General features: G+C 38.8%; 1 long non-coding RNA gene across 2 annotated transcripts; it reads left to right on the forward strand.

Annotated features, from left to right (window-relative positions):
• Nucleotides 1-5537: 5537 nt before the first annotated feature.
• On the forward strand, nucleotides 5538-10636 carry LOC141621389 (uncharacterized). 2 transcript variants are annotated; one of them, XR_012532282.1, is made up of 4 exons: nucleotides 5538-5678; nucleotides 6322-6476; nucleotides 8358-8619; nucleotides 10281-10636. It is a non-coding gene; the product is annotated as an uncharacterized LOC141621389 (long non-coding RNA). The 2 variants fall into 2 exon arrangements; XR_012532283.1 differs by lacking the exon at nucleotides 5538-5678 and having other exon boundaries at nucleotides 6326-6476; nucleotides 7892-8619.
• The last annotated feature ends 16751 nt before the right edge of the window (nucleotides 10637-27387 follow it).

Genomic DNA, 27387 nt, shown 5'->3' on the forward strand with positions numbered 1-27387 from the left:
AGCTACTACTCCGGAAGAGCGCGAGAGATTGAGGAAGCGCGAGCCCGTCGACTATAAGGTGCACGAGGTGGAAAAAGTGAAGGAGAAGCATCTGACCGAGGGAGAGGAGGAAGCCGGGTTTCGAGTCGTTCAGAAACCGAAGACCTCTCCTGTCGTGGAGATGGTGACTGGCAAGAATGGTAAGGCGAGGCCTCGAGAAAGACCGTTGGTGATTAGGTCTGAAGTGGCGCAAGAGCGTCCGACTCGAGGTCGTGACAAGAAATATTACAAGAATGACAAGGGCAAAGGGAAGATGGAAGAATAGCCCGAGTCTTTATTTATTATTTATTACTATTATTATTGTTGTAATAAAAAGGTGGGGTTTTTAGAATCCTAGCCTATTTTTATTTTTATTATGTAGTGTACTATTACTAGAAAATGAAAGAAATAAAAAAGGTTAAATGGTTATGAAACCGTTATGATTTTCTATTTATTATTCTTGTCGAATTCCAAATGCAATGCAAATGTCCTTCTATTCACATTTTAAAAATAATGGGTTGTATCCTGTGAAGGATTGCCTATGTATTCATTAAAAAGGAAATCAAACCCTTGCGCGTAGTTCGAGTAAATGTAAAAGAATAATTGTTCAAAGCAAGAGCTTGTAATGAACTTAGAAAATAAGCATGAGCTTTTGCTTACTCTGAAGGTGCAGATTTAGTTTATTTGATGACATGAGGACGACAAACTTGTCAGAATGCAAGAGCATAGTGACATTAGTTTATTTCAGCTTGGCCAGGGGCCGTTTATTTAGTGCCACAAGAGCGACACGTGAGGTTACGCGAGGTGCGTTTTTGTTCCTATTCTAGGCATAGTACCGTTTTAGTTGGTCAAGGTTCATTGGGTTGGAAAACTCATTCCCGTCTAGGTCTGTGATTCTAACCGCACCCCCTGGAAGTATGGACTTGACTAGAAATGGTCCGGCCCAATTGGGTTTGAATTTTCCCCGTGGGTCAACAGGTAAAAGAGCTCTAACCGATTTGAGTACTAAGTCTCCTTCCTTGATGTTTCTTGGCTTAACCCTTTTGTTGAAAGCTCGTTTGATGCGTGCTTGATATGTTTGGACATTATGCAAGGCGCGTAGCCTACGTTCATCCCGGAGGATGAGTTCTTCATATCTATCTCTCTTCCAATCGGCTTCTGGGATTTGACTTTCGAGCAAAATACGCAAGGATGGTATCTCTAGCTTGACTGGTTGCACAACTTCCATGCAGTAAGTCAAATAGAAAGGTGTGGCCCCCGTGGGCGTCCTAACAGATGTACGATATCCCCACAAATCAAAGGGTATCTTACTTGGCCAGTGTCGATAGTTGTCAATCATTTTCTTGAGAATTGTGACAACGTTCCTGTTTGCTGCCTCTACCGCGCCGTTAGTCTGTGGTCTATAGGGCGAAGAGTGGTGATGCCTGATTTTTTACTTGGCTAGCAATTGCTCAGTCTCAGCTTGGAAATGTGATCCATTATCACTAATGATCTCATGTGGGCAACCGTATCGACAGATGATGTTGTTTTGTGTGAATTTTGCCACGTTTTTAGCCGTGAGACTAGTGTAGGAAGCCGCTTCCACCCATTTGGTGAAATAGTCGATTGCCACTAGGATAAAACAATGACCTCCTGTTCCGGCTGGGGTTATCTTCCCGATTATGTCAAGTCCCCAGGCAGAAAATGGCCAAGGAGATGTCATCGTATAGAGCAATGAAGGAGGGACGTGTTGTACATTCCCGAAGATTTGGCAATTGTGGCAATGTCTTACGTATTTGATGCAATCGGATTCCATTGTGGTCCAGTAATACCCCAAACGTGTGATCTTCTTTGCCATCATGGGCCCACTCATGTGAGGACCGCATTCTCCATCGTGGAGTTCTTCCATCACTTTCCGCGCCTGTGAATGATCAAGGCAACGTAGGATTACAACAAGAGGTGTTCTTTTGTAAAACTCTCCTTGCATGAGAACATATTGGGAAGCTAGCAGACGTATAGCACGTTGTCCCCTTTTATCCATATCGGATGGATAGGTACCATTGAGCTTGAAATTCAGGATTGCTTGGGACCAGGGTTCCTGTGCGATTTCCTCTTCATCGGTGATTTGGTGTACATAAGCTGGCTCTGACCGTCGTGCGATGCATAAAGGCATCTCCACCATGTCATCTGGCATATTAATCAAAGATGCGACTTTTGCAAGAGCATCTGCAAATTGATTTTCTTCCCGAGGTAGGTGTAGATATGTCACGTGATCGAAGAATTGGGCAACTTGGTCTATTCTGGCTTGATAAGGTGCTAAGCTTTCGCTTCGGATTTTCCAAGATCCCGTAACTTGATTGATGATCAGGGATGAATCCCCATGTACTCGGAGGTTCTTAATGCCTAAGCTCACTGCCGCTTGTAGTCCAATGAGATAAGCTTCGTATTCTGCAGCCTTATTTGTCACCTCGAAGTCGAGTTTGACAGAGATTGGTGTATGCTCGCCTTCAGGAGAAATGAGCAACACTCCTATTCCAAATCCTCTTAAGTTTGATGCTCCATCAAAGTAAAGGTCCCAGGAGTCTACATCAGTTTGAAGTATATCCTCGTCTGGAAATGACCAAGTATCTATTGTTTGTGCATCATTGATGGGTTTTTCTGCGAAGAATTCGGCAACGGCGCGACCTTTTATAAATTTTAGAGGCACGTATTTGAGATCGAATTCTGAGAGCATCAAAGTCCATCTTGCTAGGCGTCCGTTGAGGACGGGTTTCTCGAAGAGGTATTTGACTGGATCCATTTTGGAGTATATTTTGACGGAGTAGCTAAGCATGTAATGGCGTAGCTTCTTCGTTACCCACACAAGAGCGAGGCATGTCTTTTCGAGTTGTGAGTATTTGCACTCGTACTCCAAGAACTTATTACTAAGGTAGTAGATAGCCCTTTCTTCACTTCCTACGGTTTGAGCTAGCATGGCACCCATGGCTGTTTCGGTTACTGTGAGATATAAACCAAGAGGTTGATCTCGTTGTGGTGGCACGAGCACTGGTGGTTTAGCCAATATCTCTTTGATTCGGTCAAATGCCTTTTGACAATCATCATCCCACATGGTGTGGTCTGTCTTCTTGAGCTTCTTGAAGATAGGCTCACAAATCATGGTGATTTTCGATATGAATCGACTTGTATATTGCGCTTTTCCCAGGAATCCTCTGACTTCTTTTTCTGTTTAAGGTTGTGGCATTTCGAACATAGCCTTGATCTTGGAAGGGTCTATTTCTATACCTCGTTGGCTAACGACGTATCCCAGGAGTTTGCTAGACGTAAATCCGAATGTGCATTTCAGAGGATTGAGCCTCATGTTGTACTTTCGTAGCCTTGCGAAAAATTTCCGAAGGTTCGCAATATGCCCCTCTCTATCCTTGGACTTGACAATCATGTCGTCTACGTATACCTCAACTTCTTTGTGCATCATGTCATGTAAGAGTGTAGTTGCGGTGCGTTGATATGTAGCTCCGGCGTTAATCAATCCAAACGGCATGACCGTATAGCAATAGGTTCCTCATTGAGTGACAAAGGCGGTCTTATGCATGTCTTCTATGGCCATCTTGATTTTGTTATAACCCGCGTACCCATCCATGAAGGATAGTAATGCGTGATCTGCAGTATTGTCCACCAATATGTCTTGTGTGGTAGAGGGAAGTCATCTTTAGGACTTGCTTTGTTTAAGTCCCTAAAATCAACACAAACGCGGATTCTCCCATCCTTTTTGGGTAAAGGTACTATGTTGGCTACCCAGTCAGAATACTCGGAAACTTTGATGAATCCGACTTTGAATTGCTTATCGACTTCTTCCTTAATCTTGAGAGCCCATTCCGTTCTCATCCGGCGAAGCTTCTGTTTTACAGGTTTGAAACCTGGCTAAATCGGGATTTTATGTTCGGCGATATCCCTGTCGATCCCTGGCATGTCTTTGTAGGACCAAGCAAAAACGTCTTTGAACTCGTTTAGGAGGTCTATGAAATCGGCCCTTTCGGTTGAGCTCAAGGTAGTCCCTATCCTAAGTTCTTGGGGTTCTAGTTCGGTTCCTACATTAATGGGTTCGGTGTCCTCTATTACTGGTCCCCCTTCCCTTTCCTGTAGTATTTCTTTGGCTATGTAGGGAGGTATTTCGGTTGAGTCTGGGTCTTGGTCATCCTCAGTATCATCGTAAACAGAATTGCACTCAAGATAACACAAAGAGTAAGCAGAACCTGATTTATTCATATTAAAGTTTGAGAAAAGTTGAAACAAAGAAGCCATCCGATCCGTGGTCGTGGCGGCAAAGGGACAAATGGTTGGGACATTTCCGAACTACTGTGACTACTCGAGGCTAAGCTAGGAGAAACAAAGGGAATGGGGATGACGACAGGAGGAGACTCCCTAGTGACTTCTCTAGACTCCGACTCTGACTCCGACTCTGACTCAGCCTCATCGTCTTCTGGTTCTCCTTTGAACATATCTCCTTCTCTAGTGGTGAGCTTGAAGAGTCTTCCTTGATTGTTGGTCCACTTGATTGACTTTCTCCATCCTTTCTGCTGACTCGCGTTAGTTTCTGTGATTAACGCGGTGGGGTTGAAGCGATCGTCCTGAAGTATCATGGTAATGATCTCATCCTGCGCGGCTCTAACAAATCGATCTTCTCCGAACAATAGATTAACAGCTTGTTCGTCTAAGCAAGGTGCTTGACGGGTTTTGACGGTAGGAACCGTTTCTGGAGGGATGAAGTAGCAATCGTGAAAGATCTCGATTCCGGCTAGCTTCCTCTCGAGATAATGCCAAGGCTCGGGAAATCCGTGAAAGAGTTCTAGACTTCCTTCTTTAACAAAGTACCCATTTAGGGTAGGGAGATAGGGTCGCATTTGGACTCCTACATACTTGCGGTTTTGAACTTAGCGAGCATCTCGAGAACCTCCTCTTTAGTGGGTTTGTACACTAGTCCAAGTGGTATCCTTTTTTAGTTGCCTTCCTTGTATGGTGCGAAGGTGTTTCTTCGAATAGGGTTCAAAGGCATTCCAGGGAAGTATCCCTGGGATTTGAGTATGTGGTTGAACACCAAGTTGGAGTAGGGATCATAGTATAAGGGTGCCAATTCGCTTTCTATGACACTTATGCTTTGGAAGCCCCCAAGTTCATATACTGGATCTGCAAGGACTTGATTGTTCGACTTCTTTTCGATTATTGCTTTGATGGGTGACGAAGTGATCGTCACCACTTTGCCATTTAGCGGGATCTTGATCTTTTGATGAAGGGTGGATGTCACTGCTTTGGAAGCATGAATCCAAGTTCTTCCTAGGAGTATGTTGAAGGAAGCTTCGATGTCCACTATTTGGCACTACTACAAATCCCTTACACTGATGACGCTTTTGTATTGATGCTTTTCTAAAGCGTCGACGTAAATAACCATCCAATTTTATTTTTTTGGAAAACCGCCAAGTACAATAAGTAAGGAGCGTAAATTCTAAAATTCACGAAATAATCCCGCTAATATTCATCCACAATGTCACCGCATTCTCATCGCCTTCTTCAACCAAAAACCCTAACCTTCAAATTTCTCGTTCAATCATCATCAAAACGACTCAATCTGCCAATCAGTTCTACTTCTTCAATTCGCAAAGATGCAATCTGCTGATTACATATCATAGGTACGGTTTTCTCATTCATTTTGAATTACTTGTAATTTATTGATGTTAATTTTGATTGATTTAATCGGAATATGGATAATTTCGATCGAAAATTTCAATTCGATAATTGATTGTTTCTCATTCATTTTCAATTAGTAATTTCGATCGGAGGAATGGAAACAATAAATTTTCAATTTGCCACCCATATCTGATTGGAAATCATGATTATTATTATCGTTATAATGAATAATTTGGAAATCAAGACCATGTCCTGGTCTTAATTAGTTGATGTTTTTGTATAGTTGTTGAAATTCGTGTGTGTTAGAGACTCCTTAGTTCAATTGATTCCTCTCATCTGCAGATGATAATTGGTTTTGAATCAGAGTTGATGTTGTTAATTCGATAAATTTAACAGACCAAGTTTTGTTGGCAAATATTATTGTCTTTAAAAAGTGATTGTCTTTAATTCGTAAAATGGTTAACACCCTTCTACTTCTTCGATGTAGAACAGTACTTACTCGATCATATTTCACCGGTCTTGTATTTGTGCATCAAAGACTCTTATAGATCAACTTTTTTACTAATTTACGCATCAATTAGGATAAATCATGCCAAATTGAAGTCATAAATTTACTGAATTTTTATCATTACATATTGTGGTCAGCAAGTTCACTGATGTCCATGGGGTATGTATCTGTAGCTTCTTTCTTCTTATAAGCACAAGCAGATTATTAAGTTATTGCTTTCGGGACATATTCAGATAGTTCGGTGCTTGATAAGATTCAGATAGTTCGCTGCTCGGGACTATTCAGACACTAGGTATGTATCAATCTTTTCTCTTCTTTTCAATTTTTCTCTCCAAATGTTTGTTTTTGTTCAGATCATACGATTTCTGCTTAGAAGTAAATTGCCCCCGGCTAATTACTTTAGATTTTTGTGTTGAGTTATCTTAAATTTTTTGTATATCAATTTTTTTTTTCAATACTGCTAGCCTTTATACACATGTTCGATTTTTTTTGTATATCAAATTTTGTACAGTTGTGACTCTTGTGAGCCATTGAGGCACTGGGGTAATGTTGTTGTTGTTGTTGTTGTTTGTGACTCTTGTGAGCCTTAAGTTTTGGAGCTAGCAGTGAAATAAGTTCACTTATAGCACAAGCAGCTCACTTATATCACTACTACAAATCCATTACATTAATGACACTTTTCTATTGATCCATAACAGTTTATTAGCCAAAGCCTGTAACATGGGTGTGCATGATCCATAACTTGCCCACCAACTAAGTGGCTCCTCATGAACTCTTGCTTCCATAACATGAGGTTAGAAAAAAATCCCAATCCCCTTTAAAACATTCCATATTCAACATACACTCTTCTAAGATCATCAGGATTTGGAAACAATTTTTTAAAACATTTATCTCTATTAAGAGATACCTCATGATCTTTATTTGGTGCTATTCTTGGAATGGTCCCGGCAGCACGTTGTAACCAAAATTCACTATAAAATTTCGGAACTAATGAATGAGCCATACAATGAAGTGGGGTGTTACTTTTGTTCCATCTAGCTTCCAGAACATGTTGGATTACATTTAAAAAGTTGGAATATCCAGTACTTAAGTCCTCTCCTTCTTCCTTAAATACTTTCTCCTTAACTTCTTCTATCATAGAGTCCCACATATCATATATTAGATGCAGATAAGGGTCATCACAATCAGCACACCTTATCATATCATATATAGGAGATGTAAAACTCAAAAAATATTCCAATTTCTCCCACCAACTATCAGAAATTATACACTGCTTAACATGATCAGCTTTTGATTCTACGTTCGTTTTCCTAAATGTTCTCCAATTAGGATCCATCACCATTTTTTCAAGAGCAGATTTAACCAAAAGTAGTCGCTCAAAGTTGGTGATAACATGTGAAGCAAATCGAGTTTCACACACTTTTAACAACATGTGCTTGGTATATTTTTGATAAATTGTCAAGGCCTTATAATGTTGATTGACAAAGTTAACAATTTCGGTGCAACTCGATGATAAGGATGAAATCCACTTACATGCATCATAGTGGCTTGAATTAGCAGTGGGTTCACAAATAGATTTGAGGGCTAGATTTAAGGAATGAACCACACATGGAGTCCAGAAAATGTTAGCATACCTGCCCTCAATGATCAAACCCGCTGCCTTAAAATTTCCAGCATTATCGGTGATGATTTGCACAATGTTTTCAGGCCCTTCCTTCTCTATAACCGCAGTGAACAAAGAAGCAACATACTCAGCATCTTTTATGTTACCACTTGTGTCAAATGACTTAATAAACATGGTCTTTCCCCCAGAAGTACCCATGACATTGATAAGAGGTCTCTTTCGCCTATCACCCCATCCATCAGAGCATAATGAAACCCCCTTTTTTTCCAAGAATTTCTAAAAGATTGAAGCAAAGTGTCCACATGGGCTTTTTCTTGTTCTAGCAATGTTGTCCTCAACCTATTATAATTTGGGGGAACATAGCCAGGTATGTTGCTATTTGATAATTTGAGAAGAAACTGACGAAAGTATGGATTTTTGACAAGAAAAAATGGCAAGGCAGAAGCATAGATCATACGAGCACATTCTTTGTCAACCTCATCTCTAAGAGCGAAATTAAAACTTGCTTCTATTGTCCCTTTTTTTCGTTTTTGTTGCTTTAAATCACAGCCAGAAGGTATCTTAAGAAAAGAGGGATTTGGTTGTGGAGCCACTAGTAGTCTAGCCTTAGAAAATATGAAGAAGGCTTTGGATGATGTGACCAAGGAAAATAAAGAGCTAAAAACCAAGTGCGATGAGAGTAATGGACTGTTGAAAAAAATGACGACACAGTTTGCTCAAATACTGGACCTCTTTAGTACTGGAAAAGCTACGACTGAAGTTATAGACATGGCAAAATCAGTCTTGGAACATGAACATGGGCAGTACACAGGTATGCGTAATTTTTTTTACTTCTCCTTATACTCCCTCCTATTCTAAATAACTCTCCCTATTTCCTTTTTCGTCTATTCACAATACTCTCCCTATTTCCTTATTTGGCAAACATTTATACTTATTTTAATCACCTCACCCCACAACAATACCCCACAATACTCATACTTTATCTTATTTTAATCACTTTACCCCACAACAATCCTTATTTTAATCACCTTACCCCACAACAATACTTATTTTAATCACACAATACCTTCCCTCTCTCCAATCTCCTATCCCACTCCTATACTTTATCATATAATACTCCCCTCCCTTAATTCCCGTGCCCTCCATGAAAGGGGAGAGTTATGTAGAATAGGAGGGAGTATTTTTTTTTGCCATGGCCGAGAGCCTTGCTTTGTTTATTAGTGTGAATGCCGCTTAATATGTGGAATTCACCCTACTTGCTACTCATTCCTGACGTATTGTGGTGTTGATGAATCCCTCATTGAATTGGGCTTGGTGAATTGGGCTGTGAATCCCTCTTGAATCTGCATTCATGTGTAATTTTGCTTCTTTTGTTGATAGCTTGGTCATAATGCAATTTAGAAGGTGCTTTTCCCCTGAATCAGTGACTTAGGGTAGAATGCCGGTGCTTTTCCCCTCCTACAATATAATGTGACTGAAACTGGGCAGTTGGATTGGGTTTTCAGTTGCAGCAGTTGCATTGGGTTCTTGACTTCTGGTAGTATACTAGCATAACAATACATCCCACTATTGAATAATTAAAAGTCTCAGGGTTTCATGAATCATGAGATAGCGGATTGTCCTTAAGAGTAATATTCAAGAGTTTTACGTAATAGATCGGCTAAATGTATGGAGTATTAAGTTTTAACCGAATTTGTGGAACATGTAAGAATTTGTATCCTCTAGTTCTAGTTTATGGGGGGGCATTTCTTTGTCTGAATGTGTATATTACTCACCTGACTGTGATTTAATACTTTGTCTGCTACAAGATCTCCTTTTCCATTGCTATTATGTTTGGAGTATCTCTCGATTCGACTAGTTAATTTGTTTAATTACATGGCTTAAAACATGACAAATGCGATTTGGTGTTGGGTGTTGGCATCATGGCCACAAAGTGTGAACATGAAGGTTTGTGTCGGTCATATACGGTGAAGAATCGCACAATGCTACTGATCTACTTGCCTTTCAGTTAGTATCTCACTTTCATTTCATCAAAAAATTTCAAATATTTTATGTAATCGTGGGCAACAAGTGAAAGACTTTTTGTCTGACTAGAATGTTTTATAATGCATAGTGATGATACAAGGTAGAAAATTCCCAACACCTAGAAAGAAATTACTTTGTAATAGTCTTCCGATGTTATCAGAATGGAAAGTTTCATGATGTTAATTTTCACTATGCACATTTAGCCTTTTAGTGTAAATGCCGCTTAATATGTGGAATTCACCTCCTCGCTACTCATTCCTTACCCAAATAAATGCTGTGAGTAGGTCATGTTTCTTCTCCATTGAGTTTCGCGGTTTGCTTGTGCCTCGTGGGTGCTGTTTGTGTTATAATTGGTGGAGTTTGTCTTTGCCACTCTAACTTATTTCTATTATTGGGAGTGTATATGTACTAATCAAATATATTCATATAAATTATATTTTCTTATAGGTTTCAGATTCATTAGATGGTGATGATGCCCCTTCAAATGTTGATTGAAGATGTGCCTTCATATGTTGATTGAAGTCTCTTTGACATTGCGCCTACATGATTGAAGCCCCTACCACATTCAAACTATACTCAGTGTCCTTGTCTAGCTAGTTACGTAGCATTTTTTTACGATTTTTTGGACTTTTACTATTTTCCAGATCCCTTTTGATATTTTTGATTTTGTCGTACTATAAATTACGTACTAGTTTATATTAGTTAAATTGTCAATGCTAGCTAGCTATAGTATTTGTGACGGAGACGGTATATGTATCAAACGTATGATTATTTATAAAAGTACATGGGTACGTTATTAATTATATACGGAGTATATTGCATTATGTTTTTTTTATGATTTAGTAATGATAGCTAGTAGTACTATATTATTTATAGGTGTATTTAATTAATCTCGATCTACGTACGATTTTATCAGAAATAAAAAAGCCGAAATTATACCGTGACAAGAAGAAGTGTCAATATATAAATAGTTGACGCCTAATTCCGTTTCATCGAGTGACACATAAAACCATCAATAGTCGCTGAAGACGCTTAAAAACGTCAAATTTGTCGACAATTAAAAGCATCAATAGTCCATGAAGACGTTTAAAAGCGTCAAATTTGTTGACGAAAAAAAAGTCAATAGCCACCAAAGACGCTTAAAAGCGTCAATGTTGTTGACAATTAAAAGCGTCAGTAGTCCATGAAGACGTTTAAAAGCGTCACATTTGTTGACAATTAAAAGCGTCAATAGTCTATGAAGACGCTAAAAAGCGTCATAACTATTGACTAAAAAAAGCGTCAAAAAATAACGACGGCCCAAAAATTGACGCTTTTATAAAGCGTCGATAAAAAAAACAATGACGCTTTTAAGCGTCGAAAAACGCATGAAAAAGCGTCACCAATGCAAGGTATGTGTAGTAGTGTGGAAGTTAACCTTTCGCTCCATTGGCTCTGTGGCTATGGTTAGGTTAGCAAGTACTACCACCTTTCGTCGTGTACCGTCATATGCGCGAACACCTTGACTGGTAGGGGTCCAATCCGACTCTTTCATGCCTAATTTTTATGCCGTTTTGAGGGGTATGACGTTGACCGCAGAGCCATCATCTACCAAGGTCATTGGCACGTTCTTCTTTAGACAAATAACAGTGATGTAAAGAGCTAAGTTGTGACTAGCGCCAAAAGGTGGCAAATCTTCGTCTGAGAAAGTAATAGGATTACTTAGCTTCGGTGATTCTTGGAAGACCAAGTTGACTACATCTTCGGGTGTCGAGTTATGTGCTACATTTAGTTTGGCCAAAGCTTGCAGTAAAGCTTGGCGATGCGGGAATGAGCTTGCTACTAATTGCTAGACTGAAAGATCAGCCTTTGTCTTCTGTAATTGCTTGAGCAAATGGTCAGTGGAGTCATCTTCGTTATCATTTGGTATGACAACGTTGGTTGGACCATTTTGAGTAGTGCTTTGATATGGACGTCCCGAACGAGTTAGGTGGTCCACATCTTGGTCTTCACCGTTTTGGACTATTTCCTTGACTAGGGAGTTTTCGATGAGGTATTCGTCTTCATCATCATCGGCCCAAACTCCATTGATTGTAGCTAGTCCCCTCATTCTCATGATTTCATCTTCTAGTCGTATGATTTGGTCGACTAGTTTATCAACCACGACGACTATTTCTTGCATAGTAGCGTTTTGAGAGAAGATTAGTGGCACATGCTACTTGGGTGTTGCGTTGGGATAATGTAAAGTCGTCACCACATTTTCTAATTCCCAAACTTATTTATCCACACTCCTTGCCCATGTGATGAAGTCGGAAATGGTAGGGGAGATAGTAGAGTAGAACCCTTCATTCTCGATTGCATGGATTTCATCTTCAATTGGAGAGATGAGGTGTGAACAATCTAAGGTAGATTCGTCACTTGTAATCACTAGAACTCCAAGAGGATTCTGAGTGTTGTTTGGTTTACCTCCCGGCGGTATTGGTAGTCGACCATATTCAATCATGTCTTGAAGCACATTTTTCAATTTGTAGCATTTCTCTGTGTCATGCCCCTTGCCCCTATGGTATTCACAGTATGAGTTCTCGTCCCAGAACTTGGATTTCTTTTCAGGTTTAGGAGTAGGTCCTATGGGTTGGAGTTTGCCCTGCTTCATTAATCTCTTAAGAGTGTTGGAGTAAGTGTCCCCAAGATTTGTGAATTTCCTTGGTGGGGTACTTTTCTTGGATGGCTCGAGAAGGTTAACTTCATCAGTCTTGCTAGTAGAGCCATATGAACGACTTGTTGAGCCTTGATATCCTCGACCTACCGTTTTGGACAAGAGCCCTTTACGGATGTCATCTTCAATCCTTGTCCCTAGTACGGTTAAGTCCTTGAAAGTTTTGATATGTTGATATCTCAAATGGTTGGCATAAATGGGTTTGAGATTATCCACGAACTTCTCCACAAGGGTAGCCTCATCCGGGCGTTCAACTAGTTGGGTACTAGTCTTCCTCCACCTACTTAGGAAGTCGGTGAATCCTTCTTTGTCGTTTTGGGTAAGAACCTCTAGAGTGCGCATGTTAACTTGGATCTCGGCATTATCCGCATATTGTTTGGCAAACTCGATCGCGGCATCTTCCCAAGTAGCGATCTTCTTGTGTTCTAAAGAGTAGAACCTTTGCTTCGGGATGGTGTCAAGAGATGAAGGAAAGATCCTTAAGAACATCTCGGGTTTGATGTCTTTGATAGACATGTAATCCTTGAAGGCACGGATGTGGTTCAGAGGGTTTTCGTGCCCCTTGAATTTAGGGATATCCGTCATATTGAAGTTGGTTGGCAATTTGGAATTGACGGCCTCATACTTGCGGTTGTTCTCCCTATAAATGTCATCCCCTTTAAGGTACATCAATTGCTCCTCTAAGTATTGGAGTCTTTTCTCAGCTACAATCAGTCCCATGGGAGGATTTTCGTCCCTGGATTCATCCGCATAGTCACCTACTACTTCACTTTCGTGAGGAGGCAATCTCCCCTCTACGGCATAGATCCGACCCTCGATGGTGTCAAGGCGATCATACACTTGGTCTTGAGTAACTTGGATTTGAGCTAGTGCGGTTAGGATTCGATCATTACCATCTTGCAGTTGGTGGAGGTTTGTTTCGCTGGTTCCAGGCATCTTGAAAACTGGATAAGAGGTCGATGACGAATCAAAACACGATCGACCATTCTAACACACTTGCTAAAAGAAGAAATGTTTAGACTTGTAAAGTGGGTGTGTGCCACTTGTGTTGAGTGAGCTTTGAAGAAAAGATAAAGATCTGAAAATGTGTATCCTAGTCAACTATAGTGTAGTTGTAGGAGTGGACTCGAAGTGAGGTTTTGAAATGGGCTTGTGGCCCGAATTTTGACTCGACAAACGGACAGAGTTTCGACTGGGTTTTGCACTAATACATTGGCCTTTTTCGAAATTTTGAAAAAAAAGGGTTTTGAAAAAATCGTCAGGGTTTCATTTAGAAATGGTGATCACGTAAGGTACAAACATTTATACAAGCATTATAACGGGATGCTGAGTGCATTTAAAAGGGTTTTGGTTTAAAGGGTGGGTTGCCATACCGAACCATCAAACTTGAAGTCTGTGGAGAGGCTCGTACCAAACAAGAGTAAGGCCGATTCCTAGTCCATTTCCTCAAATAATGAAGGCCCTTGATACAAACAAGAGTAAGCATCATGGTATGGATGACGTCAATCGCTATCCATCCTTAGGCCCAAATAAGAATTAGGACCGTCTAGACGGGACGATTGGTCGAATGGGTTGGGTTGGGCCTAGGAAGGCCGAATGAAACGGTCTAGGAAGACCGAGTTATGAAAACCGACAATTGTCTTGTATAAACTATTCCCTAACCTTGTTCAAGTTTCACCCTTGGCTACACGTAAGTGTATTATCCCCAGCGGAGTCGCCAAACTGTGGACGGGGGGGCCACGGGGCGCTTGGGAGGAAGAGAACAAGCGTTTGCATTTTTGTTGGAGTCGCCACCAATTTTTATGGGAAATTGGAACCGTTCGAATACCTCGTGTCATGTCAAGACACAAAGTAGAGACAAGAACACTAAGCAATCGTTACCCTTAGCATTCTATGTCTAGAATGACTCTCGTGGATGCCAATGAACACGGATGTTCACAGAGATCTGGAGTAAGGGGTGAGGGTACGTATTAGGAAGCTCTTTTGATCGACCACCTAATCCCGCCCGCCTCGATAGCGGCCTCTACTAATGATTAGGGACATCATCTATACTCGATATATCGTCGATTATATGCATGCAATGCAACATCCAAGTTTTAATCCTAACATGTGAGAATTAACTAAGTCGGTTGAAACGTAATTAGCAAACAATTAATGTCGAGGTAGGATTTAATGTTCAATTACATGTGAAAACATACAAATCATACAAGAAATAAGATAAATACAATAAAGAAAAATTACAATAATGAAAATTACAATAATTACAATGGATTAGGCGATTTATGTCGAAAATACCTTTAAAACGGATAATTTGGAAAAACGAATAAAGGAATGAATCAACGAACAGATCAGTAGGCGATAATACGATTAATAGTCAATTATACGTAAGCTAAATAAACTAGGTCAGGCAACAACGGAGTTCAGAGACAGAAATCAACCTGGAAGAGGCGCAGCAGGACTGCGCCCTTTGGAAGAGGCGCAGCAGATGCTGCGTCTGTTCCAAGGGTGAGTTCTGGCTGTGAAGCCGGAACTGCAAATCGCTAATGTTCGTAGGTTAATTTAATGATTGATTTATAAAATTTACCCGGATGGAAGTGATTATCAGGTTGTTTACATGTGATTGATGGTCATAAAAGCAACAAAACATGGATGAGACGAACGTAAACGAATTATTTACATGAACGAATGATTGATTAGTGACATAGGTGAACTAAATAGGTTAAACATGGCGAATTAATGACGAACATGCGACGAATATGACAATAGACAGATGAAAATATATCAAAGGTCGAATTCCAGAAACTCAATATGAACAAATCGAATTTCTACAACCCGTATTGAATTTTATGACGAAAACCCGCAAATATGAGATTTTAAGGGATTTAAGTCGGATTTATGATGGATAAAACATGTTAATGACGATAATTAATATACATGTGAAATTATAAGCTATTATGCCAAAGAATTAATAAGAAACAAACGAAAACAAACAAAAGAACGAATTACAGAGGACGAAGGAAGAAGAAAGGAAGCATGAACTGCGGCAGTCTCACGAAGAGGCGCAGCAGGAACTGCGCTCCTTCGAAGAGGCGCAGCAGTTGCTGCGTCATTTCTCGACGTTCTGTCTTTTGGAAATCCGCAAAAAGAGGTTTTAAAGCACGGTTTTAGAAATCGGTTTTAATTGGTATTTTCGACATAAACCTTAAAATGGTGGTACAAAAAGATAAATAATAATAAATAAAAGGAGAGATTTACACCCTCAGACTTACATGTTTGATGAAACGAGAAGGACTAAGTTATCGATTAGCGATGCTCGACTCGAACTATAATGCAAATATGAAAGTGCCCTTGTAAGAGGAAAACGATTAGATTAATTAAGTTGATTGATGTGGAGTTGGTCAAATTGGTCGGTCATGCAAACGAGGCTGGTACTCAGAAAGATCCGAGCTTACATGGTCGAAAGTTGAAGCACGTAAACGCCAAAAATTAAGAATAAAGGTCTAGAATGCAAAGGGAGAAAAGAAGGGCGGACACTCGCGTGAGAAATATGAGGAGATAAGGCTCCTATTTATACTAATCACGTGAAGGAATTAGGGTTTCGGAGAGTCTTTGGAAGTGAATATCGGAAAGAAATGAACAAGATACGAGAATTACGCAGAAAAGGACCTGGGAAGAGGCGCAGCAGCCACTGCGTCTCTTAGAAGAGGGCGCAGCACCTGCCTGCGTCTGTTCCCAAGTGGTTTCCTCCTGCAGAAGAAAGATTTTCGTGTTTGAGTTATAGAAGGACGGAATAATTTGGTTTTCCTTAATATCTTATGTGAATATTACGGGAAATTGTTTACCAAAGATTAAAGATTGTGAAATATTTATAAAATATGGAATAGAAATATCCGGAACATTCCAGAACATTCTGACTCGGGATTTAACGGTTATTAGAAAATAAAGACGGTTTTAGGCCCGGACTCCAAATGTACTCTAATTACTACCAAAACGACCGTATAGGCACATAGATGACAACTAAGAGGTAGACATTAGTATTTGAGCAATCACTTGACGATAAACTTACAAACTGTCACAAATCGTTCCGCGTAGCAAACATGCGGCCCAATCATCACCGGGTGGTTTGCGAGAGGTGCAGAAATGAGGTATCTACATAGTGATTTTTACAAGATGACCTAGATTTCTGACAAGTTTCTATTAAATTTCTGTTTCGACCAAATAATTTGTAAAATTCATTATAAATTGATCTTATGAGCTTTGGACTTAATTACTTCACTCATGAATTATTGACTCTCAGTATTTTCTAAAAAGTATAAGTGCTCAAGAAGTAATTATGTTATTAATTACTAATGATTTTTGGAAATTGTAACATGTTTTCTTATCCTTGAAAATGTAAGCTTTTACACCTTGATATTTTGATGTTGTAAATTATGTGAAGTAGAATAATATGTGTAGTGATATGCGGAATGTGTTGCCCTAAGCCTATATATTTACATTATTTGCATCCATCTTTAAGTTAAACCTCGTTAGTAAGAAATACACGTGCACGTTATAAAAGGTAATTCAAGGGTTGTTGTTATTCATTTATCCATCAATCGATGTTGTGTTGAAAATAATAGTTGTCTTATGTTACAATGTGTATTACATGTTTTGTGGTGTTATAACAAATGGTTTGTTTATTCCTGTTGTTTGATTTCCCGAACTTTGAGGACGAAGTTTATTTTTAGGGGGAAGGAATGCGATACTACAAATGTTTTAGTTATTATTGTGACATCTTGTGATAAGATTGGTGTAGTTGATAATAGTAAGTGGTTAATTTTGTTATCATGTATTATCATAAGTTGGATGGTGCTCAGTTGAGTGGATGTTCATAGATGTTGTTATAATATGTATGGGCGAACTTCAGGACGAAGTTCATTTTAAGGGGGGAAGACTGTAATACCTCATAATTTAATAATGATTTACAAGAATAATTTATGTAATTTAAATAAGTAATTAATGGCATTTTTAATAATAGTAGCAAATAAGACGTTAATTAAATAATAAAGTAAGTAAGCAAGTCGGGTATTACACTTAGCTAATAATAAGGCCTTGGACCGTGTGTTATATTTAAGTAGGCCAGTTTTGTTGGCCATATATATGTGTTGGTCAGGTTTCGTATCGGGATTTAATAATAATAATAATAATAAGAATAAGAATAATAAGAATACGAATAAGTATAATAATAATAATAATAATGGTAATAATAATAATAATAATAATAATAAAAATAATAAAAATAATAATAATAATAATAATAATAATAATAATAATAATAATAATAATAATAATAATAATAATAATAATAATAATAATAATAATAATAATAATAATAATAATAATAATAATAATAATAATAATAATAATAATAATAATAATAATAATAATAATAATAATAATAATATTGGTAGTTGCTATAATAATTGGAATAAGGCAATAGTTTCCTAATTGCAATCATAAACTCTCTAAACCTAGACTATAAATACTAAGCTATCTGAAAAATAATTCAGAAAGATAGAAGACGGAGATTTAAGAGACGGAAGAAGTAATTAGCGATAAAAGGTAAAGATCATCGTAATTTATGTTTATATCGTCTTAATGATTTAAGTTATCGTTTATTCACCGTATTTACCACCGTGAACAGTGTCGTTGACCTTAAAAGTTGCCCTTAACCGTAATAATTCTAGTGGGACCAACCGTGACCTTCGTCGACCACCGTCTGTGGCAGAATTGGTGTCTAAAGGGGCGGTTGTCGCGGGATTTAAGACGGAATTTGTAGCTTGCGTGTTTTTCTCGTATGAACATGGGACTCAGGTGGTTGGTATTGTCGGCGGGAAGCAGTCCTAGTGGTGGTGTCTAGGTGGTTGAAGGTGGTGGTTGGTATGGTGGTTGGCGGTTGTGGTGGTTGTTGCGTGTTGTGTTGTTGTACGTGTCTTGTGTGTCATTTCTGGGTGGTTGTTGGGTGTCATGAGAGGTCGTGGCTGGTGGTGGGACCATCGTGGGTCAACGGAGACCACAGTGGTGGCCACTGGTGGTCGTGGGGATGGTGTAAAGAGGTGAGTGTGTGTGTTGTGGTTGTTGGTGTCGGGTTTAAGGAGGGAAGTTAGGGCGTGAGTTTTTGACTTGTATGTCGGGGTTGTTGGTGGCTGGGCAGGTCCAGGGACACCGTGGGATGGGTAACCAACCACGGTGAGAGTGATGGTGGAGAGTCGTGGTGGGGCTGGTGTTGAAGGAGTTAGTTGTCGGGTTTTCGGTATTGTTTGTGATGTGTGTGGTTGTTGCTGCTAGGGCGTGGATTGCTGGTTGTTTGTGGTAGTCGTTGCAGGTGGTTGTGAGGCTGGTAGCAGGGACTCAAGGTGGGGGCCGGGTTGGAATTGAGGTCGTGTGTTGGTAGTGTCAAAACACGGGAGTGGTTGGGGTGTTAGTCGTGGGTACATGGGTGTGTGGTTGGATTGTTTCACGTGTTTGTAATGGTTTTGGGTATTTTGTTTAGGGGTTGGTTTATTTAGTTTTAAGACGGGTTTTTACGTAATAATATACACGAAAAATAATTAATATAATTAAATTATAATTGGTTAAAATAATTCATAATGAATATAATCTATAAATTATAAGAGTAATGTAATTAATAAGTAAATTCATAATTGCTATTAGGTGACGGTTTTGAGGTGAAGTATTTCTTAGTCGTGCTTGAGCTGCTTAATTGGATTTGCTATTGGATTATATTTGCTGCGAGGTAGGAAACTACTCAATCTTGTCTTAGTTCTGTTATTTCTAAAAGATGGGTTAAATGTATGTTGTGTTGAATTGGTGAAGGATGACTTTAACTGTTTACAGCAATCTTTTATTATCTTGCTGGATTTTCTGTCTTGTGCCATTATTCTTTATCATGTTGGTTTGGTTATATTAATGAGACTGTCATTGTTATTGATTGTAATTGAAGTTAGGAGATGAGTTTTGTGTGAATCTAGACCGTGTGTCTAAGGCGGGACTGTGTGTCTAGAGTATGACCAGACTGTATGTTTGAGGTGGGCTGTGTGTCCATTGGACTGTCTGTCCTGGAGTATGACTGTGTGTCTAGAAGTGGTTGTGTGCCGTGGTGTGAAGTGAACGGAATTGTGGTGGTAGAATTTATTTGTGTATCAGTGATATTACAGGTTGCTTTATTCTTATTCATTGTTTAGTTTCCAACTCAACCTCGTGGTTGACCATGTATTCGTGAACATTTGAGATGAACCATAATGGGGAGTATATTTGATAGGTACTAAAGATTAGCTGACTTGGGAACTTAAGGGAATGCGTGAGGACTTGGACAGTCTACCTAGAAATCTAGACCACATAGATTATTTAATCACTTATCTATTTCCGCTCCGAGTTGTATCTTATTTTATATTATGTTTTGGTTTGGTTAAGTTGTAACGAACATGTAATCACTAAATTTTACTTAATGTACTTTGGTGAGTTGGACTTTGTTATTCACTATCTCGGGAAACTGAGATGGTAACGCTCTCATTTACTTGGAATGTCCAGCTAAACGCTCCTGAATAAATGGGGGTGTTACAAAGTGGTATCAGAGCAAAACGATCCTCAGGCCTAACCAATGAACAATAATGAACATAGGATGTGTCTAATAAAATGATCCGGGTAGAAACTGTTAGGAGCCTCTTAAGCTTGGGATGAGTAGGGCGCCCCTCACACCAAACTTCTCGCCCTTTCAGTTTTTAACCGGTTACCTTAAGAGATATTACAGTATGGGGTAATTTAAAATGAATATTGTTTATTTTGTCTTAGGAGTTTTGGTTGCCTTGTTTGAAAATTGTTTTCATTGATGACTGCGGTTACGGGGACGTAACCTTGCTTTAAAGGAGAGGGGTATGGATAAGCATGTTGATATGAGAAAAGTATGTGGCATGTATGTGGGAGGCGTAATTATGATTAACATGTGATGTATTACGGAAAATGCGTGGAATTGTGAAGAATGTGATTTGGTTGATTTCTCAAAATGTTACCCTTGATTGCTTTGGTTGCCATTTACTGCATGTTTAATATCTTTGCATGAAATTTTTATGTGTGATATTCTTATGAGCTAATTTCATATGCCGCTGGTTTCATGCTTAAATAATATACGGATTAGGAGAAATAAATATTTTAGTGGACAGTGATCAAAATATTCTTGTACGGTTATGTTTTCGTCCCATGTTTTTGTAAAAATTGCCAATTAAAAGTTACTTATTATTTAGATATGATTCCAACTCCACTATTTTAAAGATTCGTATATGTTTCTAAATTGATAAGCCACATTGCAAGATAATATTTTGACATTTTATAGTGATTTTTACAATATGACCTAGATTTCTGACAAGTTGCTATTAAATTTCTGTTTCGACCAAATAATTTTTAAAATTCATTATAAATTGATCTTATGAGCTTTGGACTTAATTATTTCTCTCATGAATTGTTAACTCTCTGTATTTTCTAAAAATTATAAGTGCTAAAGAAGTAATTATGCTATTAATTACTAATGATTTTTGGAAATTGTAACATGTTTTCTTATCCTTGAAAATGTAAGCTTTTACACCTTGATATTTTGATGTTGTAAATTATATGAAGTAGAATAATATGTCAAGTGATATGCGGAATGCGTTGCCCTAAGCCTATATATTTACATTAATTGCATCCATGTTTAAGTTAGACCTCGTTAGTAAGAAATACACGCGCACGTAATAAAAGGTAATTCAAGGGTTGTTGTTATTCATTTATCCATCAATCGATGTTGTGTTGAAAATAATAGTTGTCTTATGTTACAATTTGTATTACATGTTTTGTGGTGTTATAACAAATGGTTTGTTTATTCCTGTTGTTTGATATCCCGAACTTCGAGGACGAAGTTTATTTTTAGGGGGAAGGAATGCGATACTACAAATGTTTGAGTTATTATTGTGACATCTTGTGATAAGATTGGTGTAGTTGATAATAGTAAGTGGTTAATTGTGTTATCATGTATTATCATAAGTTGGATGGTGCTCAGTTGAGTGGATGTTTATAGATGTTGTTATAATATGTATGGGCGAACTTCAGAACGAAGTTCATTTTAAGGGGGGAAGACTGTAATACCTCGTAATTTAATAATGATTTATGAGAATAATTTATGTAATTTAAATAAGTAATTAATGGCATTTCTAATAATAGTAGCAAATAAGACGTTAATTAAATAATAAAGTAAGGAAGCAAGTCGGGTATTGGACTTAGCTAATAATAAGGCCTTAGACCGTGTGTTATATTTAAGTAGGTCGGTTTTGTTGGCCATATATATGTGTTGGTCGGGATTCGTATCGGGATTTAATAATAATAATAATAATAATAATAATAATTATAATAATAATAATAATAATAATAATAATAATAATAATAATAATAATAATAATAATAATAATAATAATAATAATAATAATAATAATAATAATAGTAATAATAGTAATAATAATAATAATAATAATAATAATAATAATAATAATAATAATAATAATAATAATAATAATAATAGTAATAATAATAATAATAATAATATTGGTAATTCCTATAATAATTGGAATAAGGCAATAGTTTCCTAATTGGCATCATAACTCTCTAAACCTAGACTATAAATACTAAGATATCTGAAAAATAATTCACAAAGATAGAAGAAGGAGATTTAAGAGACGGAAAGAGCAATATGCGATAAAAGGTAAAGATCATCGTAATTTATGTTTATATTGTCTTAATGATTTAAGTTATAGTTTATTCACCGTATTTACCACCGTGAACTATGCCGTTGACCTTAAAAGTTGCCCTTGACCGTAATAATTCTAGTGGGACTAACCGTGACCTTCGTCGACCACCGTCGGTGGCAGAATTGGTGTCTAAAAGGGCGGTTGTCGCGGGATTTAAGACGGAATTTGTAGCTTGCGTGTTTATCGTATGAACATGGGACTCAGGTGGTTGGTATTGTCGGCGGGGGGCAGTCCTAGTGGTGGTGTCTAGGTGGTGGTTGGTACGGTGGTTGGCGGTTGTGGTGGTTGTTGCGTGTTGTATACGGGTCTTGTATGTCATTTCTGGGTGGTTGTTGGGTGTCATGAGAGATCGTGGCTGGTGGTGAGACCACTTTGGGTCAACGGAGACCACAGTGGTGGCCACTGGTGGTCGTGGGGTGGTGTAAAGAGGTGAGTGTGTGTGTTGTGGTTGTTGGTGTCGGGTTTAAGGAGGGAAGTTAGGGCGTGAGTTTGTGACTTGTATGTTGGGGTTGTTGGTGGCTCGGCAGGTCCAAGGACACCGTGGGATGGGTAACCAACCATGGTAAGAGTGATGGTGGTGAGTCGTGGTGGGGCTGGTGTTGGAGGAGTTAGTTGTCGGGTTTTCGTTATTGTTGGTGATGTGTGTGGTTGTTGCTGCTAGGGCGTGGGTTGCTGGTTATTTGTTGTAGTCGTTGCAGGTGGTTGTGAGGTTGGTAGAAGGGACTCAAGGTGGGGGCCGGGTTGGAATTGAAGTCGTGTGTTGGTAGTGTCAAAACACGGGTGTGGTTGGGGTGTTAGTCGTGGGTACATGGGTGTGTATGGTTGGATTGTTTCACGTGTTTGCAGTGGTTTTGGGTATTTTGTTTAGGGGTTGGTTTATTTAGTTTTAAGACGGGTGTTTACGTAATAATATACACGAAAAATAATTAATATAATTAAATTATAATTTGTTAAAATAATTCATAATGAATATAATTTATAAATTATAAAATAAGAGTAATGTAATTAATGAGTAAATTCTTTTTTTTTTGGTGAAATGTAAGTAATCTCATTAAGCTCAAACCAAGGATACAAAGTACATCATAACTTAGCTTAGAATACAATTGATCCAATCCCTATCACTAGCTCTTACGACCCTACTTAATTGGCTCCTAATCCTGATTTTCATCAGGTTTTTACACTGAGTAAACAAGAAAGTAGGTCGTAACAGGACACCCTCTAAACGTCTTTGAATTACGCTTTCGCCATCGCATAATTAATGACCATGAAGACTGCCAAGCATACATTCTTCTGCACCTGCGACCAATTCCTCCTGCTTGTCCAGATAATAGAATTCCCCTGAGGTTTAGGAATCCTCAGCCAGTCACAAGCCTGCTCCAGAATCTCAAGGAAGTAATGACAGTGTTGGAACAGATGAGCAACATTCTCATACTCGGCTTGGCAAATGCAACACAAAGCATCATAGTTGATCCCAATCCTATGTAGCTTCTCTTTTGTGTTAAGAGCATTCCTCATATTAAGCCAGTTTACAAAACAATGCTTAGGGATAGCAGCATTATTCCAAACTAGCTTAGACCACCCCACTTTTGTTTTCTTAAGCCTGATCCAATCATACCCAGACTTAACAGAGTACCCTTTCAAGTCAGCAAGCCAAGTACCATGTGAATACCCATTCTGAAACGGATCCCTGGTCTTACATATTGCCTTCCAGTTGCCACTCATGTGGCTTTTTGGAATATGATCAGACCAGGAATCACCTTTGATATAAATCTGGTGCACCCACTTCACCCATAAGCTATCTGGCTTGCTATAAATCCACCACACAAGTTTCCTAATGGTGGCCAAATTCCATTGAGTACTATTCCTGACACCCAGACCACCCTCACTCTTTGGGATGCACACATGATCCCAACCAACCAGTGGAACCCTCATATAGTTACTAGTGCCATCCCATAAGTAATTCCGGCAGATATTGTCAATTTGCTTCAACACCCCTTTAGGAATCAGGAATATATTAGCCCAATAAGAAAATAGAGAGGTAAGGACAGATTTAACCAGAATGAGTCTGCCAGCATAGGATACTTTCCTAGCACCAAACATTCCGATTCTATTAATTATTTTCTCCACCAGAATCTTACATTCCTTTTTCCCCAATCTACCAGTTGCAATGGGAACACCCAGATATCTAAAAGGAATTTGTCCCTCAACACACCCTGAACTAGCAATAAGTTGCTGCTTGAGGGACCCATGAACCCCATCGAAGTAGATACTAGACTTAGCATTTTTCATCTCCAAACCAGAAGCTCTAGAAAAAGAGGGAAAGGATCTTAAAAGAAGCATCACAGATTGAGAGTCCCCTCTAGAGAACATTAGAAGATCGTCAGCAAACATCAAATGTGACAGTTTTAACCTCCTACAAAGAGTGATGTTTAAAACGCAGGACCTCAGTAGTGAAATTAAGAATCCTAGTGAGGTATTCCATAGCTATGGTGAATAAAAGAGGAGAAAGAGGATCTCCCTGCCTGAGTCCTTTCTTCCCTGAAAAAAAACCAAAAGTGTCACCATTAAGGACAAGAGAATAAGATGCACTAGAGACACACTCCATAATGAGTTTCTTAAAATGAGTAGGGAATAGAAGAGCATCAAGCATCTGGCTAAGGAATTGCCAGTTCACTGAATCATAGGCCTTTTTAAGATCAACTTTAATTAGGCATCTTGGAGAGACAGCAGCTCTATTATACAAGCTGATAATGTCTTAACAAACGAGTATGTTCTCTATGATATTCCTTCCCTTAACAAAACCACCTTGAGTAGGACTAATAATATGTGGGAGTACCTTGGCCAATCTGGAGCATATGAGCTTGGAGATTACTTTATAAATGACATTGCAGCACGAGATTGGTCTAAATTGAGCAACAGTTTGAGGTAATTCCACTTTAGGAATAAGAGAAACCAAAGTATGGTTCACTTGTTTAAGCAACCTGCCATTGACAAAAAAATCTTTAACCACAGCAGAAACATCATCACCAATCACTGGCCATGCATCCTTGTAAAAAGCACTAGTAAAGCCATCAGGCCCAAGAGCTTTATGACCTGGTATCTGAAACACATCGTCTCTTATCTCAGCATTAGTAACAGGAAGACCTAACACCACACATAAATCCTCAGTGCAAACTGGTCCTCTCTGAACAACCTGTACATTCACACCCTGCATTGTTTTAGTCGTCCCCAGTAACTCCTGATAAAAGGATAAAAAAGCATTCTGAATACTGTCAGGGTCATTAAGCCAAGTGCCCTGCTCATTAGCAATCCTTAGGACCTTATTCCTAGCTTGCCTACTCTTCATATAGCTATAAAAAGTCTTTGAATTACTATCCTCACTACAAACCCAGACAGCTTTGGATTTCTGCAAAAGAAAACTATCACAGGCCTTCTGCAATTCATAATACTCTTTAGCATCAATGATTTCCAAACCTATTAGATCAGCATTAGATGGCTCATCTCTGAGCTGAATCAGAATATGCTCCAAATGTTTCCAAGCCCTCATGGTGTTATTCTCAACATCAGCAAATAACTCTCTATTCAGTATCTTTAATGGCTGTTTAAGCAGTTTGAGCTTTCTCACAAACTTAAACATGGGAGTACCCTGAATACTAGTTTCCCAAATCTGTGTGACACATGGGAGAAAAAGATCAGAACCACTCCACATGTTAAAATATTTAAAGTTCCCTTTCATGTGTCCCATATCAGAGGTCTGCTGAATCAAACAAGGCGTGTGGTCAAAATAATCCTCGGTATGAAAATGAGCATAAAACTCGGACCTCTGCTCAATCCACTCATGGTTGGCAAGAGCTCTATCAAGTCTATTAAGGACCCTGGTAGCAGCTTCTTGCTTATTATTCCAAGTGAAGAAGGAACCAGTAGCAGGCATATCCACCATGTTACATTGGTCAAGACACATTTGAAAATCCTCCATTTCCTCCTCTGTAGTCACTCCTCCCAGTCTTTCACAAGGTTTAAGTACAGCATTAAAATCACCCCCTATGAACCAAGGCCCTTGGATTTGAGAATTCAAAGCAATTAGTCTACTCCACAAAGCCTTCCTCTTATACACACCATTAAAAGCATACACCATAGTTAAATTGAAAGAAAAACCATTAACTAGATCTTTAACAAGAGTATGAATAAATTGAGCATTATACTCAAGGAACTGGATATTGAACAGATTAGGCTTCCAAATAATCCAGACTCTACCCCCCTTATGATACTGAGTATTAGTAGACACACACCAACAACTGCAAATATTGTCCCTAATTCCATTTAGAGATGGAGGCTTGACCTTCGTCTCAAGGAGACCAAACAATCCAACTTTGTGATGATCAAGGAACCATTTAATGTACTTCTACTTAGCTGGACTGTTTAATCCCCTATAACATTCCAAAAGATTATCATTGCAACCCCCCTCTCAGGGGGCACCGTACTCGTCCCTATTCCCACCTTAGGAGTTGCATTGTTTAAAGATCCAGAAAAGTATATTGGCCAAATTTTGCAGAGCTACTGCCATGATCAATGAGCTCTTGCCTACTCAATGTTATCACTGCTCTAGCTGGGGTAGCTATTTGATTTGTCCTAACATTAGTACCCTGCTTAGTGGTAGGAATCACTGGAGTAAAAACAGTCATAGGACTAGGGTGAACCAGAGGAGAAGGAGCCTTAGGAGGTGTAGCTGCCTTGGCCACTGGAACCTTAGTCACAGGAGCCTTGTCCCCTGCATTCTTAGGTAACCACTTTTGAACCACTTTCTTCCTAGCAGGACGGGTGGGTTTAATTTTCTGACAAGCATTGTTAATATGGCCAACACCCCATAGGTCATACAGAGAATAGGATTCCATTCAAACTCAACCTTCACCTTGACAATAGACCCTTCCTCATCTAAGAATTTAACCTCCTGTGGAGCAGGTTTATCAAAAGGGACATCTATCAAAACTCTAGCCATTCCTAACCTTGTTCGTTCCTCAGTAAGCCCATCACATCTCACAAAATGACCAAT

Source organism: Silene latifolia, chromosome X (assembly GCF_048544455.1).
Source record: "Silene latifolia isolate original U9 population chromosome X, ASM4854445v1, whole genome shotgun sequence".
Taxonomy (NCBI): Eukaryota; Viridiplantae; Streptophyta; class Magnoliopsida; order Caryophyllales; family Caryophyllaceae; genus Silene; species Silene latifolia.